The sequence below is a fragment of the Pinus tabuliformis genome, chromosome 7 (genome assembly GCF_031772625.1).
Source record: "Pinus tabuliformis cultivar Carrire ecotype Pingquan chromosome 7, CPIR1, whole genome shotgun sequence".
Classification (NCBI taxonomy): Eukaryota; Viridiplantae; Streptophyta; class Pinopsida; order Pinales; family Pinaceae; genus Pinus; species Pinus tabuliformis.
The window spans coordinates 1,768,240,279-1,768,257,176 of NC_142293.1; the positions used below are offsets into that span (position 1 = coordinate 1,768,240,279).

The 16,898-nt window shown below is 37.9% G+C and overlaps 1 pseudogene across 1 annotated transcript in view; it reads left to right on the top strand.

Annotated features, from left to right (window-relative positions):
- Nucleotides 1–5,518, top strand: part of LOC149255431 (pentatricopeptide repeat-containing protein At1g02150-like) — a 93,722-nt pseudogene extending 88,204 nt beyond the window's left edge. Inside the window, exon 3 of the transcript XR_016267243.1 lies at nt 3,769–5,518. The product of XR_016267243.1 is annotated as a pentatricopeptide repeat-containing protein At1g02150-like (transcript). The remainder of the gene's footprint in view (nt 1–3,768) is intronic.
- The last annotated feature ends 11,380 nt before the right edge of the window (nt 5,519–16,898 follow it).

A 16,898-nucleotide genomic window follows, 5' to 3' on the forward strand; every position in this document is an offset into this window, starting at 1 on the left:
ACAAAAAACGCATTGTTGCTCCAAGTGATAGCTCCAAGCAAGAAACTGAAAACTGCATCTTTGTGACCCCTCTATCTAACAATGTTGTCCTCAATTTATTGTAACCAAGGGGCTGAAATGATGGACCAACAACAATGACTTTCTTTATCATCTCTTTGTACTGAGGGGAATGGGTGGCATTAAATGATATTCCATTGGCAAAGAAGAATTCAGCCACTGCATCCTCTACCTCATTCTTGCGTTGCACATTGAACCACTCTGCCACAACAACTTTGCCTTTCTTACTTGAACTAGATTTACTGGAACCTAAATCAATTGAATCTTTTTCATTGATTTCTCTTTGAGAGTACTCTTCTTCTATGCTTAAAATTTTTGGTTTTTTGAAGACAGTAGAGTTGTCCTCCATCTCTACAATGCCACCTGTGGCAGCCATGTGAAGTTTAGTAAGTTCAATTCTCTTTTCCAATGGACAAGTGCATGCCTTTACTCCATCTCCAGGAATACACAAAAGATGATGGTAAACCCTAGTGTAGCTTCCCTTGAAATTATGACCACAAAGGTTGCATGCCCACTTTTCTAAACCACCACTGTTTTTCTTTTTATTCTTGGTGATTTTTTTGACAAACTGAAGTAAGGGTTTCTTTGTGTTGATGAAAACAAAATTTTCTGTTGGCCCTGCTAATGTTTCACCCTCAGGTTGTGCAACTGTGTTGCTATCCATTTGATTTGTTTTTAGAGGTGCGGTTTGTAATTTAAAAATAAAATAGATTTGTTTTAAAATTTTAATTTTTAAGGAAAAAAATTAAAAATATAAGACCATACCACTGGTTAAAAATAAAAATAAATTATAAACTTATTTGCCAACAAAAAACGCATTGTTGCTCCAAGTTTTTTGATAGCTCCAAGCAAGAAACTGAAAACTCTTATAAAAAATAAAAACACTCAATTTTTTTTAATCATTTATGGGTTCTAGTGATGACAGATAAATCATAAACTAAAGTTAAAATTTTTGCAGCCTTTTAACCTGCATTTTTTAGGCTCGACTTTTGACTTTTGGCTCCAAAAGTGCAAAAAATGTGCTTAACTGCTCACTGCTGGGTGATTAAACTGCCGGGCGTGAAGGCTGCTCTTTGTTCGGCGTGAAGGCTGCCCCAAACACTGAAGCCTGAACCCAAAACAATGAAGCTTGCGTGAACCTTGTCGTGAAGTCTGCGTGCCTGAAACGCTGGTGACTGCGTAAATGAAACATTGGTGACTGAACCTTGCTGTGTGCATGAAGAAATTTGAAAACCTGTGTGCTTGAATCTCCCTGTTGGCAGCTGAACAACGAATGGTAAATGAGAGCGATGTTTTATGTTTTAACTTTTAGGTATGCACTAGGGTAACTGATTTCATTTTTTTTATTTTTATTTACAATTATGAATTAAGTTTTTCTTTTTAATTTTTTTATAAAAAATGAAAAATATAATATTTATTTTAACTTTTAAATTTAAATTACATTGGGGACGTCCAAAAGTCCCCGATTTATTGAGGGATGTTTTGGAAGACCCCAAAAAGTCCCCGATTTTTCGAGGGACGACCTTGAAGTCCCCAAGTCCCCGATGGAGTCCCCGACAAATTTGGAACGTTTCCGACGAGTTCTAAAGTCCCTGGATCACCGGAACGGAAGAAACATCATGAATTATGGTGGGGACGGGTCCCTGTGCAACATAAATAAAAACCCTTAGCTGCTGCACCGGTTTTTCCGCATTGGGTTTTTCTGGGGACAATTGTCCAAAAATAATGGTGTCAATTTATGTGCTTGTGCTAGTATTTTCTCAGTTTTCAGCGCTATTATTTTCTGCTGTTTTTATTTGTAAAGATTGCGGTGTGTTTATTTCGATGTTGCCGTAGCAATAAATTGAATAATTAATTTATTAGTTAAAAGAAATAATACCAGTGGTTGCAATAGGATTTCAGACTTGAAATTTTCACATAATATACTCAGCTCCTTCATTTCCTGATCAACAACACTTCACCATACTTTGTTGCTCCTTTGCCATCAATGACAACAATGCCAACATTGGCCATTGATGGAGAGAGGATTCATAAGTTGGACAGAATCCCATTAGGGTGTTTTGACTCGTGACCTCTTTATATCTATTTTGTCACTTGGGCTAGGAGGGTTAACTGTTGCATAAAAATATGTGATGTGGGTGAATTGGCACTGCATAAAAATATGTGATGTTGCGTACAAATATGTAAAGTGGGTGAGTTGGCATGTGTGGGCAGCATGTGCCTACCCACTCAGTACATTAGACGTAGACTATTGGAGCAAGAGTCTCTTTGAGGGCCCATGAGTGGGTCAGGGTCTTGTAACTCAACACTTATCCTATAAAAGGAAGGAGCACATCACTTCATAGCATTACTAGTTTGACAAGAACTAGAAAAGGATAATGTGAGAAATGTAATAGTGAGGTTATTTGTTGTTATGCTTTATGAGTTTGAGAGAACCTGTTGGTTTTGCATTGTAAGCTAGGGAAAAGTTAATTTGCTGTTCAGGTTTTGTATTTGTAGAATGGAAGATGTTGATTTGTTGTATGTAATCATCTTTTATTATATAATTTTGGGTGTTTTAGTTGCCGATTTATTATGTTTATGGAATGAACAATTGGGCTGATGTTGAGCTGATTTAGCATGGTTTAATTTGTACTTTAAGATCTGATTTATTGTGGGATGGCACTGAACGAGCGTAATTTTTGGATCTGAATTTTGTACTGGATCTTGCTCTAGTGGCTGCTAAAACGATCTAACCATTTGAGTTACGGTGTCCTTATTCTTTGTTGCCCTAGTGGTTTTGTTGCTTGCAGATCTGAAGTTTTCACAGGTTTTTCTGGAGAAATCAGATTCTGTATCAGGGCTGAAACTTCTATGGTATTTTAATAGCAGTGCCACTGACTTTGATGCTATGTTAAAGATAAGGATTCAGTAGTGCATAAACAAGAAGAGCACGAGCCATTACTTAATTTTATGATCAAATATAGAAAGAGTACAAAGAGTTTGTTCAACTATTTCTGCAGTCACATAACCCTACTCAATTATATAAAATATATTTATTGTTCTAGCTATTAAGATTGTACAATCCACTTGTGTGAATGTGCGAAAGTCCTAACACTAAATCCATTGTGTTATATACTTCGTGTTGGCAAAAATATCTCCGAGCAGTTTCAATGCCCTATCTATACAAAAGGAAAATTGCAATAATAAGAAGAAAACAAGACATTTTATTTCTCCATCCAGAATTACTGCCCAAAATATTTCACAGCTGGAAGATTGGACTTCCTCAGTTCCTTTTTGCACATAGCCAAGATGTGAAGAGTGAAAATGCGCAGTTATAGCTTTAAATGTTTACTCAAGGAACGGGTTAGGGTTTCTTTTAGAGGCTTTTAAAGGCTATTTTCCATTTTTTAAAAGTTCTTATTTTTGGTTTAAATTCCTTATAAACTATTTTTTAATTAATTTAAAAGTTGTTTTTAATTTTAGGGACAAGTAGCTGTTGCCCTTGGGGATGTTTCCCAATGTATCAGGAATATCACCAAAAAAGAGGGACGGATGGGGTTTGTGGTGGTTCTCTTAGTTTTTGAGGCTTCTACTCTGTTTGAATGTCATTATTTGTTTTCCATTTATTTGCAGATGTATTGTTTGCATCATTAAAAAATTGGCCTCTCTTTGACATGTGTTACATAGTTGATGTGATTTCGATATGGTGATTTCATTTGGGTTTTGCAGATTTTTGAGTGGATGGGCCAAAAATTTTCATTCTCTTCAGGTGAACGTGCTATCCACTTAGATTTGATAGCAAAAGTATCTGGCATTACCAGTGCTGAAAAGTACTTCACAGATCTTCCCGATATATTAAAGAATCATAAAACTTATTCTGTTCTTCTGAACAGTTATGTAAAAGAGAAAAATATTGAAAAATCAGAGGCAACCATGGAAAAGTTGAAGGATTTGGGGTTTGCTAAAGGTCCACTTGCTTTTAATGGAATGATGTCACTCTACATAAACACGGGGCAATTTGAAAGGGTACCTTCTGTGATCTGGGAAATGAAGAAAAATGGTATCTCACTAGATGTTTATTCTTATAACTTTTGGATGAGAAGTTATACAGCTTTGTCAGACATGGATAAGGTGGAAGATGTGTTGAATGAAATGCAGAGTGATGATAATGTTGATACAAATTGGACCATTTACAGCACTATAGTAAATTTTTATATCCAAGCCAAAGATCTTGACAAAGCAGAATCTACATTGAAAGAAGCGGAGAATAAAATGAAAAAGATGGAGGCGAAGAGAAAACGAAAGTATCGAGCTGGTTATCATCATCTAATTCGTTTGCATGGTAGCCTAGGGAATAGAGATGAAGTGTACAGGATTTGGAGATCTTTTGAATCGGCATTTCCTGAAATGACAAACAGAAGCTATATGTGTTTGCTTTCGTCATTAGTAGCGATTGGGGACATTGAGGGTGCTGAGGATTTTCTTAGAAAATGGGATTCTGTGAAATTGTTTGATGATATCAGAGTATCCCATGTCCTTCTTGTTGCTTACATAAAAAACGGATGGCTGCCAAAAGCAGAAGTGCTTCTTGAGCGTATCATAGAGAATGGGGGAAAGCCAAATGCCGATACTTGGGAAATCCTTGCAGAGGGCTATATACAGAGTGGAGAAATTCACAAGGCTATGGAGGCAATGGCAAAATCTGTGTCAGTTGGACAGAGTACTCTGCAGCCAAAATTTGGAAATGTGGTAGCTATTTTAAAACATCTCGAGAAGCAAGGTGATGTTAAAAGCGCGGAGGATTTTTTTTAAAATACTTAGAGGGTTGAAATTTGTGAGCACAGAAATTTACAACTGTTTGCTTCGTACTTATGTCCATGCTGGTAAAGTTCCTCCCAAAATATCGGAGCTTGTGATAGAAGACAATATCCGTCCTGATGAAGAAACAGAGATTCTTCTCAAACAAATTGATGACTCATGAGTGCTGGGCTTTTGCAGATGTCTGCAGGCATGTGAACTACATGTGAACTATTAATGAACTGGCAAGCTTCAGATATAAGTTGATTCTTCTAAATTTCTGGGTTTTGCTGAAATAGTTGTGTATTCTGTAAATCACTGGGTGAAAGTAAATGTGCTTTGCGGAAGCTTCATTGTCTATGCCTGTTTTAGAAGCAGGCGGTTGAGTCCGAGCTTCAACCTAGGTTTACTTGCACCATAATTATGGTTGAACATGGAAAAAGTACGAAAATTTGGGTTGTCAAATTCTAACCCAGTTTGTTGAGACGGCAGTCAAACGACGCATTTGTAACAAGGCCCTTTCAGTTACCACACTTAAGATCTGATGCAAGGGACAGTTTATCCATGAGTGACTCACGATTTAGTCTTATGGACCTGGTAATTTGTGCTAGATACTATTGCCATTAGCAAATTGGGGTTTTCACTTTGTAAATATCTTCTCAAGATAGTTGGCATGGTTGTATATCCTACTCAAGATATGTAGCATCCAATGGAAGAGGATAAATATTAAAGTTGCATATTTTAAGTAAAAATGTGTACATCTTGATGTCACTCCGTACCACAGCCATGTGTTAGTGTAACAATGTTGACAGATGTGTCTGCTACTGTTATGCTACATGACACTTGAGAAGTGAATCCAGACCAATGTATACAACATTAGAATTTTGGATAAAAAGTGAGCCAATACAAAGTGGAATAAAGGTGATCTATCCTTCATCATGTAAAATCTACTTGAATAATGGAGAACAATAACAATAGTTTCTTAATTTAATAATTGTGAATTTTAGTAAGTTGGAGAACAATAACAATAGTTTCTTAATTTAATAATTGTGAATTTTAGTAAGTTGGAATGAATTTATAACTGTGAATTGAAATATTTTGTTAAATCACATTGATATAAGATTTAGACAAACAATTGTTCTATTAAATGCTATTTAATTAGAATAATGGACAACAATAACAATAATATTTGAATTGAATATTTATAAATTTTAGTGAATAAGTTTGGATTTTTTTATAATTGTGGTGTGAAATCTTTTGTTAAATCACATTAATATTATAAATTTTAGTGAATAAGTTGGAATTTTTTTATAACTGTGGTGTGAAATCTTTTGTTAAATCACATTAATATAAATCTTTTGTTAAATCACATTAATATAAGATCTAGACAAATAATTGTTTTTGAAGCCACGAGTCAATACAAGATGGGAATTAAATGATTCTTATCTATAATCTCAAAATATGAACTAAAATAGTGGACAACAATTACAATAATATTTTAATTCAATAACCGTAAGTTAAAGTGTAAATATATGTTGGACTGGATTTGTAATTGTATAGTTCAAAATCAGTGTTAAATCACATTAATATAAGATATGGATTAATTTGAAAGTCATGGCAGGTTCCCTGTGAGTTTTGAGTGTTTTTGTTTTTAAAGTCACTATGCTAGTTTATCTTTCGTTTTCATTTTTCTTTTCATTATTATGGCTGTGATTATCTCATAGTTCAATGATAAGCATATTTTTCAATGTTTTTTTGATAAAATGCTTTTATAAGTTGTTCTATTTTTATTGAGAAAAAACTCTATTCAAACTTGTCTATTGAAATATTTATCCAGATCTTTGAAGCTATAGCAAAGCTAAGTCAAAATCATGCAAATATCATGGTTTTACTTGGTGTAATAGGACTTCTTTAGTGTATCATATAATTCTTATCGTTCTAGTACTTGCAATGCAATGGTATGCACATACCAGGTAATTTAACTTTTTGTCAAACTATAGTTGAGTAGCAATTACTTTGGTGTTGAATTCCATAAAGTACCCAAAATTATGTATTATTTTAATTTTAATTATACTACAATACATAATACAACTTTAAAATGTGAATTCTATAAAGTTAAAATAAATATTAGTAAATTTTGCAATTCTAAAAAAGACTAATTAGTAAATGTATAATACGTTATATAAATCAGCAATTTTGAACATTAATAGTAACAAGAATGTTGGTTTTTTTTTGATATATATTATTATTTATTTATTTTTATTAATTTTTCAGAGAGAAAAACATTGGTTTCATATTAGCAAAAGTCGGTTACATTGTTCAGTGAGCTCCAAATAAAGAAAGTCTTCAACATCGCCAGCAAAATGAGTATTTGAAAGAAAAACTACACATAATCAACATAAGCATGCTGTCTACCTATATACTGCCTCCATGTGCAATTATCTACATAGCATCTGTCTATTCCAAAAAAGATGGTCTACATCAACGTTTCTAGAAATACCATAAAATATGCAATTTTTGAAAAGAAAAAAATGAGATCACCATGAAACAACCAACCTAGTTGCAAGAATAAAACACATAAAATAAGTAGTGGATCAGACCAACATAAAGGACCCAACGTTCGTTTGCACCCCATTTCGAAGAACAATGTAGAAAATACTTCCAAGCGGAGCATGTAGTCCCCTTTTGAGAGTGCATCTGCGACCGAGTTAAAATCCTTGAACACATGAGCAATGACGATGTGTTGGAACGTAGACTTCAACTTGCCAATCTTGCGAAGCCAATTGAAGGGCAATGGCGGATCATAAGAGAATGACTGTTTAACTGTTCGATGACAACCTGAAAATCACCAAGAATGTGCGTAGAGTCAATACCAAGTTCTTTTGCATAGTATAAGGGATCCCATACAACAATTACTTTGGCCTTGTTGTTCGTCCCTTTTCCACTGCTCCAATGAAAAAGAAATTGGTAACACTTCAACATCATGATAACCAACCCACATTTCCAATGACCACCTTGTGCAGCCCCATCAAAATAGCTAGCCAGAAACATGTGACTAGGAGCCTCTGTTAGAGATTTGCGCGGCTTTAGTATGATGATCACTTACATATTTACTGTGCATAGCAACTATGGTATCACATAAGCGATCTATGTTAAGAGGGCGATCCTAAAAAATCATATGATTCTTACTAATCCATATGCCCCAGGATACAAAAAAGGGAAATGTTTGTTGTGTTGCGCGGTAAGTCATCCACCATATACAACATTCCTCCATAAACGAATAATCCCAGTGAGCTTGAATATTTAAGGACAGAAGAACACACATCCGGATGCCATTGGCACATGGGAAATGAAAGAAAAGATGCATCATGTCTTTAGTGGCATCTTTACACAGATAACATCTACTCGGCCTTTCAAAACCTCTCACACAGGTTTTCCCATGTGAGAACCCTGTGTTTCCAAACTAGCCAACCAAAGATTTTTATCTTTGGAGGCATGTGCCACTTCCAAACAAAACAAAACCAACTGATAGGTGCCAGCACCTCTAGGGATAGAGAGATGTGTTTGTATACCTCTGCAACCATAATGTGACCCTCAAAGAGGACTCCGTTACACTGAAGTGAGTTGACATCCTCGCTAAGTGTAATTCCAACAAAATAAAGCTATGTAGTGTACCGCTTCCAATAATCAACCATCTGTCCATACATGCCCATCGTAGTTGAACTCTTCCAGATAGGGAACATCTGCAACTGATCATAGGAGTCAAGAATCACAAATCTATGATAGAAAAGGAAGCCTTTGTCGTGAAGAAATTTGACAACGTCAACCGACAAAAGGTGTTCTCCCCTCATACCATGGATGGGATCTATCCCCACTAAAACACGAGATCCATTTCCAATCTCCCAATTGAGATTTTCAAATAAACACATCTTCATCTTCATAAAACTATCCCATATCTTAGGATGCATTTTAGATAGTACACTGATCAGACCTGAAGAAGTCCATGAAATCCCTGCATTTCATATATTTCTCTCTTAAAATACCCTGCCGTATGCCAATCCTAGTCATGACTCGCCAAAAGTTCTTTGTTATAAGTGCCCACCCAAAAATATTAGTATCTATAAACCCCCACCAACCATATTCCTTAACATTGTGATATCATGTTGAGAAATCTAGGGCATTCGCATTAGGTGATTTGTCTTCTATTAGTGACTGCTTGTGAATGCTTTTTACTTATTTAGATTATGATCTTCTTCTTGTTATATTATTAGTGTTCTCTTCATCAAACAATAACCAATGCATGAACATAAATAGACAAGAGACACAAAATGTAGGCTATCATCTAGGGCCAAAACCTCTCACTCTTTGAGAGGAAAACCTGCACAAATTCTTCTTAGGCAGATTCCAATTGATGAATACCAAGATCAAGACCCTTGCCACTCCAAGACCAAGACACATGTCCTTTGGACAGTCAACCTTTTTCTTGATTCTTCTTCGATTTCAACCTTCTTGGCATCACCATCAAGATCTTCTTACTGTCTTCATATCAAGATCTCCTTTACAGTACGACCTCCTTGCTGTCATATTATCTGGTCATTACTTCTATCATGGCATCGAGCCAATTCTCTTAACATAGCATTGATATCCTTCCTCTTAAGATAACACCGAAACTGTAGAAATTTTGAATAATTTAACACATATTCAACAGAGATTATCCTGATCATGTACTATTGCGGAATACATACACGATACATAAGCTCCTCTACGTTGATCATCAATTTAGCAGCATCAATAACAATAAAACATCAAGAGCATTCACACATGAACACAATATGTAACCCATGGAAAGCATCTCGCTAAAAACCCCAACTATCTGTATATTAATGATTGAGATCATGTAACATTACAAAGTACAATGCTTATCACAAGAAATCCAGTACCAACTCCACCTGTTACACACAATACAACTAAGATCTGATCTCCAAATCTATTCCACTGCTTGCCTGTCTCCACTGCTCAATACCTGCTCAAGAATGAATGAGAATGGTTTACCAAACTCGTATTTCACCTCCAAAGAATCACTCACACTGTGTTAGACGTGAGCAGAGGCTATAATACTGGGAAAATACATGAGCAAACTCATTGGCATACTCAATCCCTTGATTGTGCAAGATCTGATGCACAACTATAGTCACAACTGATAGCAATCTGATTCTCTAACACCTGTCCCTGTTGAACTGAACATGCACTGACATGCAACTGAGTTAAATGATGTATTCTATAGTTGTATTATGAGTTAATAATTAGTTTAACAACTCATCATTAGTCTATTTGCAGTTAGACTAACTACAACTAGTTTAAGCAAGTCAAACTGAACACAACTCCATCAACTCCACAATCAACTCCACCAAACTCAACTGATTGAGTTCTAACTGAAGTCATGCATGCAACAACTCAACTGACTCATAAGAAAAGCGTACTTCCTTCTGACAGCTGCATGGGCCACATCTATAGCTCAAATTGAAGTGCTCCAAGAGAATAAGATCAAGTTTATAGTCCAAATATTATTATGAGACAATAATATTTGACTTTTCTATTTTGGACAGCCAGTCTAAAAATAGACTTTGATCACTCCTGCTGTGATCACTCCTATTGTGGTCACTCCTACTGTGATCATCCCTGTTGGGATCCAAAAATAGAACTTGCGCCATAATTTCCCTGCGGGCCCACTTAGTGAAGGCGACTCTTTTCACTAAGCTCCATCATCTTGTTGCAATCTCAACACTCCCTCTCGACAAGATCTGGATTATCAGCAACCCCTATCCTGCCCCGATGGTACTCGAATTTGCTCCTGGTGAGAGCCTTCGTCAGAATATCAGCATCCTGATCCTCCGTTGGAATGTATGAAAGCAACATGATCCTCCGCTGCACACAATCTCTGATATGATGGTACCTGATGTCCTTGCTGCCATATACTCGACCTCTTGAGCTCCCTACCCAATCTGCATCCTCCTGTCTGTACCAAGATCCATATCCCGATGTGCCTCTCAAGTAGCGCAATACATGCTTGCCCGCCTTCCAGAACAGCTTGGTAGGCTTAACCATAGCTTGTGAAAGCTGGTTAACTGCATAGCATATATCGGGTCGTGTGTTGACCAAATACATCAGCGACCCCACCAACTGTCAATAAACAGTGGCATCCACTTCTTCTCCTGAAGTGGCATCCTCCTTCCTCCAATATCCAGGAAGAGGAGTATCAACAGGCTTGCAGCCATGCATGTTGAACTTCTCCAGTATCTCCCGAGCATACTTGCCCTGAGAAACAAACAGTCCACCACTGCGCTGCCATATTTCCAATCCTAGGAAATAGTGAAGGAGGCCCAAATCCTTCATCTCAAACTCTGTAGTAAGATCCTTCTTGCATGACAGTATCAACAACTCATCACCCGTTAGAATCAAATCATCAACATACAGTACAATGATAAGCAACTTACCCTCCACCACAATCTGGTATAGGTTGGGATCCGCCTCGCTCTTGGAGAATCCAAGTCCTGTGAAATAGCTGTCTATTCGTGTGTACCAAGCACGTGGTGCTTGCTTCAACCCATACATCGCTCTCTTGAGTATGCACACATGCGACTCGCTGCTGAAGACCTCAAAGCCTTCGGGTTGCTCAATGTACACCTCCTCCTCAATGACTCTGTTGAGGAACACAGTCTTCACATCCATCTGATGAATGTGCCATCCCATCTGCGCTGAGAGAGCAAGAATTGTCCGTATGGAAGAATACCTTGCGACAGGTGCAAAGGTCTCCTCATAATCGATCCCCTCTATCTGTGAAAAGCCTCGGGCAACAAATCTTGCCTTGTACTTCTCTACACTCCCGTCAGCTGCCTACTTAACTTTGTAGATCCATCTCGAACCCACCACTGATTTCCCTTCCGGTCTAGGAACAATCTCCCATGCACTGTTTTTGACAATAGAATCATACTCTTCCACCATGGTATCTACCCATGCGGGATCTTCCAAAGCTTCCTCGAAAGAGGATGGCTTAGTCACAACGCACTTGCTCATAAGAGCCATGTATCCAGTGTACCGATAAGGTGACTGTCTTTGTCTGCGTTGGGCTGTAGGTGGTCCTACAACTTTCTCTGCATCTTGAGCCAGTCGCTCAGCTTCTGTGATGCGCTTTCGCCCTCTGATAGTTGGCGCTGCATGAGTGGTCTCTTCCACTCCATGAACCTCAACTTGTGGCTGATCCACGTCCTGAAGCTCATCCTTAGGAACTAATAGCTCCTCATCTGCATGCAAGTGTAGCTCTCTCTCAAGCGAACACTTCATGGCTTTCTCCTCCTGAAATTTTATATCCCGTCGCACAACAGTGTTACCACTGTCTGGGAAATACACACAATAGTTGTGGGGCGTATCAGTGTACCCCACAAATATCCCAACCTATGCGGTCGGCTCCAACTTCTTCCTGGCATCCTTCATCACATGCATGTAAACGTTAGCACCAAAAATCCTCAAATGAGAAAGATCAGGCTTCTTACCAGAATAAGCCTCCTCGGGTGTACTCATGCCAAGTATCCTATGAGGACAACGGTTCTGCACATAAACTGCTGTATTGCATGCTTCCGCCCACAAGTGAAGGGGTAGGCCCTGATCATGCAACATTGCTTGTGCAACACCCACAATCGTTCTGTTCTTCTGCTCAGCTACCCCGTTTTGCTGTGGGTTATGGGGAGCTATGAGCTCTCTACGAATCCCTTCTGCCTTGCAGAAATCCTTGAACTTGTCCGAGATGTCTTCACCACCATTATCGCTCCTAAGAGCCTTCACCTTCTTCCTCGACTCCTTCTCGACCAGTGCTTTGAATTCACAGAACTTTGAACATGTCTCGCTCTTCTTCTGCATGAAGAAGATCCAGCACTTACGAGAGAAATCATCAACAAAAATCACATAATACCTGTGTTTTGCTATCGAAGCAACTGAGAAAGGTGTGTGAATTCTCTCAAGGATTGTTGTGGCGCGACTATCCTTCTCGTGAAAGGTGGCTTTCACAAACTTCCCCAAAGTACACCCTTTGCACTGATCTGACTGCGCAAGAGTGCCTTTAGGAAGCCCTGTAGTGATCTGCTGCAGTATCTTCAAGGCTCCATGGTGAAGGTGACCCAATCTCCTGTGCCACAACTCGCCATCATCCCGGCTCACCAATCCTTCTGCCTTGCCTGCCATTGCTGCACATCCATCTACATGCAACTGATAAAGGTTCCTCACTCGAACCCCTATCTTTCGGGTCTCACCAGTTGTCTTGCTGCGCAGGAAGGCCTTTCCCTTGCTGAAAACAACATCATACCCTTTGTCTTCTAACATCGCCACTGAGATGAGATTCTTCTTCAATCCTGGAACATGCATGACTTCCTTCAATACGAAGGGTTTACCAGACTCCCTCTCAAAGGAAATGGTACCGATACCGGTCGCACTGTATTTACCATCATTTCCCATCTCGATGTGCACTCCAAGATCTTTGTCCTCCAGATCAAAGAACAAATCTCTATCTCCCGTCATGTGAAAAGACCCACCACTGTCCAAGAACCACACCGATCCCATCACACTTGAAACCAAGCATGCGATCAATGAAAAATCAAGCTCAAACTGTGAGGCTAGAGCCTCTCCTGCCGAAGATCCAGCAGCCTGCTTGTTCTTCTTCTTCTGCGGACAATTAGTGGCATAGTGTCCATGCTGGTGACAGTGAAAACACTTCACCTTGGACATATCCTGCTTCTTGCCTTTCGCACCAGACTAAGAAGCTTTCTTGCTCTTCCCTTTCTTTGCTTTGGCAGCCAAAGCACAATTCTCTTCATCAGATACCTTTGATGAAGATCCATTCTCACCTTTATTGTTTCTGAGTTTATCCTTGAGCGCCAGGTTGCTCTTGCTTTGGAATAACATTTGCAATCCGTTGAAAGACATTTCAACAACACTACTGCAAATTCGATTTCCACCAGCTCCAACTCAACTGCCTCGGATCTACGATTCATGAGAACACAATATTTCTCATACAGAGATTGACTGTATGGGCATTCACCGGATATCTCACCTTCCAAAGGAATGATGAATCCAGAGGCTACCTGGCCCAATTACAGACTCTTCCTGAAGAAATAGAATGTAAACACTTCCTGAATAGTAGATCTGATGATCAACAACTCTGATACCATGTAGAAATTTTTCTACAAATCAACCAGCTTTGATACCATGTAGAAATTTTGAATAATTTAACACATATTCAACAGAGATTATCCTGATCATGTACTATTGCGGAATACATACACAATACATAAGCTCCTCTACGTTGATCATCAATTTAGCAGCATCAATATCAATAAAACATCAAGAGTATTCACACATTAACACAGTATGTAACCCAGGGAAAGCATCTCGCTAAAAACCCCAACTATATGTATATTAATGATTGAGACCATGTAACATTACAAAGTAAAATTCTTATCACAAGAAATCCAGTACCAGCTCCACCTGTTACACACAATACAGCTAAGATATGATCTCCAAATCTATTCCACTGCTTGCCTGCCTCCACTTCTCAATACCTGCTCAAGAATGAATGAGAATGGTTTACCAAACTCGTATTTCACCTCCAAAGAATCACTCACACTGTGTTAGACGTGAGCAGAGGCTATAATACTGGGCAAATACATGAGAAAACTCATTGGCATACTCAATCCCTTGATTGTGCAAGATCTGATGCACAACTATAGTCACAACTGATAGCAATCTGATTCTCTAACACATGTCCCTGTTGAACTGAACATGCACTGACATGCAACTGAGTTAACTGATGTATTCTATAGTTGTATTATGAGTTAATAATTAGTTTAACAACTCATCATTAGTCTATTTGCAGTTAGACTAACTACAACTAGTTTAACCAAGTCAAACTGAACACAACTCCATCAACTCCACAATCAACTCCACCAAACTCAACTGATTGAGTTCTCACTGAAGTCATGCATGCAACAACTCAACTGACTCATAAGGAAAGCGTACTTCCTTCTGACATCTGCATGGGCCACATCTGTAGCTCAAACTGAAGTGCTCCAAGAGAATAAGATCAAGTTTATAGTCCAAATATTATTATGAGACAATAATATTTGACTTTTCTATGTTGGACAACCAGTCTAAAAATAGACTTTGATCACTCCTGTTGTGATCACTCCTGCTGTGGTCACTCCTACTGTGATCATCCCTGTTGGGATCCAAAAATATAACTTGCGCCATAATTTTCCTGCAGGCCCACTTAGTGAAGGCGACTCTTTTCACTAAGCTCCATCATCATGTTGCAATCTCAATAGAAACTTATACCGAGATCCCACAAAATCACTGTGATACGCAGTTCCTTCATAGCACTGAAAATTGGTCTTTGTTATGGCACCAAACAGTGATTTCTTCTTGAAACTGTAGCTTCCATATTCTTTCTGAAATCATGACACCAAACTATATGTATCACTGTAGTCACCACAGGGATCCGAACTTATCACTATGCTTTGATATCTGAATTCTAGAGGGATCCATATTCCCTTGACTGTAATAGTATCCGAACTGTTCACTCTCGCTGTCCACCCGAAGTCATGGAGATGTTCGAACTTTTGTTTGCCACCTTATTTGAATTACATGGAGATGTCAGAATGCTTCTATGTTCTGCGCATTCGAAAAAATTAGAGAAGTATGCGAAAATCTCTGTCCTGTGGAATAGGATAAGGTTGCTATATATAGTGGTTTGTCCGTCATATTAAGCCAACATGAACTCTCGAGTAGATGTATCTCCATATAAGCTGAGCCAGCATGAGTTTCTTATGTATCTTGAGAGGAGAATTAGGGTTTGTCGTTGGAGGGATTTCTAGGCATTTTATGGACTCATACAATGTTATATCCCCAAGAAGGGTTCTTCATACATGACATTGACTCTTTGACTTTAATGACAAATTCTAAGGCTCTTAATGGGAGCCATCGAAATAAAATCTCTTGCTCATGAAACCCATGAAGCAAGGCATTACAAAAATAATTTTATTCTCTTCATTTCATCATTTACAAAGATCATAATTACATGTCATTATGAAGACCGAACCTAGTTACACTCTTCAACAATCTAGTCTCGCAAAATGTATTTTTTCCGCTCTTCGCTCCTTAGCATTATGGTGGACCGAACCATAACGCTAGTTACCATGACGCACTTACCATGAAAACACATAACTGGAGCGTTTATTCCACTGCATGAATTTTAATGAAGAAACTATAGAAGCTTAACTGTTTATGCCTGCTTTATTGTTTCAAAAGCATTTGTTCAAGCCTCAATTTTGACCTAGGTTTTATTGCACCATAATTATGGGCGAACATGGGAAAGTCGTAAAATTTGCATTGTGCAATTTTAACCTAGTTAGTGGAAACAAGTGTGGGAATGAACATTTGTAACAACACTTCTTTAGTTAACAAGGTTAAGCCTTATGTAATGAAGAGTTTTGTCACATGTAATCACTCTTGCGATTTAGTCTTATGGTCATGGTAATATCTTTAAGTATACCATTGTACTAAGCTATTAAGGATTTTTCACTTCATAAATATCCTCAAATATGTATGAATTGTGATGTCATCACGGGTGTGGTGACATCACAAAGTGAATCCATATTGATTGATGTATGCAAATGTAATATTTTTGAATAAAGCACTAGAATAAATGAGATCAATCTTTCACCACATTCAATGTTAATTAAGACAATGAAGAATGAGTACAATAGTATATTTGATCCAAAATGGATCTAAATAAGTGAATGATTATAACACTTACTATCTAGGTGCCAATTAATGAGACAAAAGAGAGAGAAAAAAGATTTAAAACAAAATACAAAATGAAAATAGGTAAGAAAACATTGTAGAATGAAAAATAAAAGTCTAGGTTTGTTGGCCTTCCCATTATTCAATTTCTCCTCAGTTTTTCTTGTAATTTCATTCTCAAAGGGTTTCTAGTTGATAGCTAGCCAAAGAGAGAA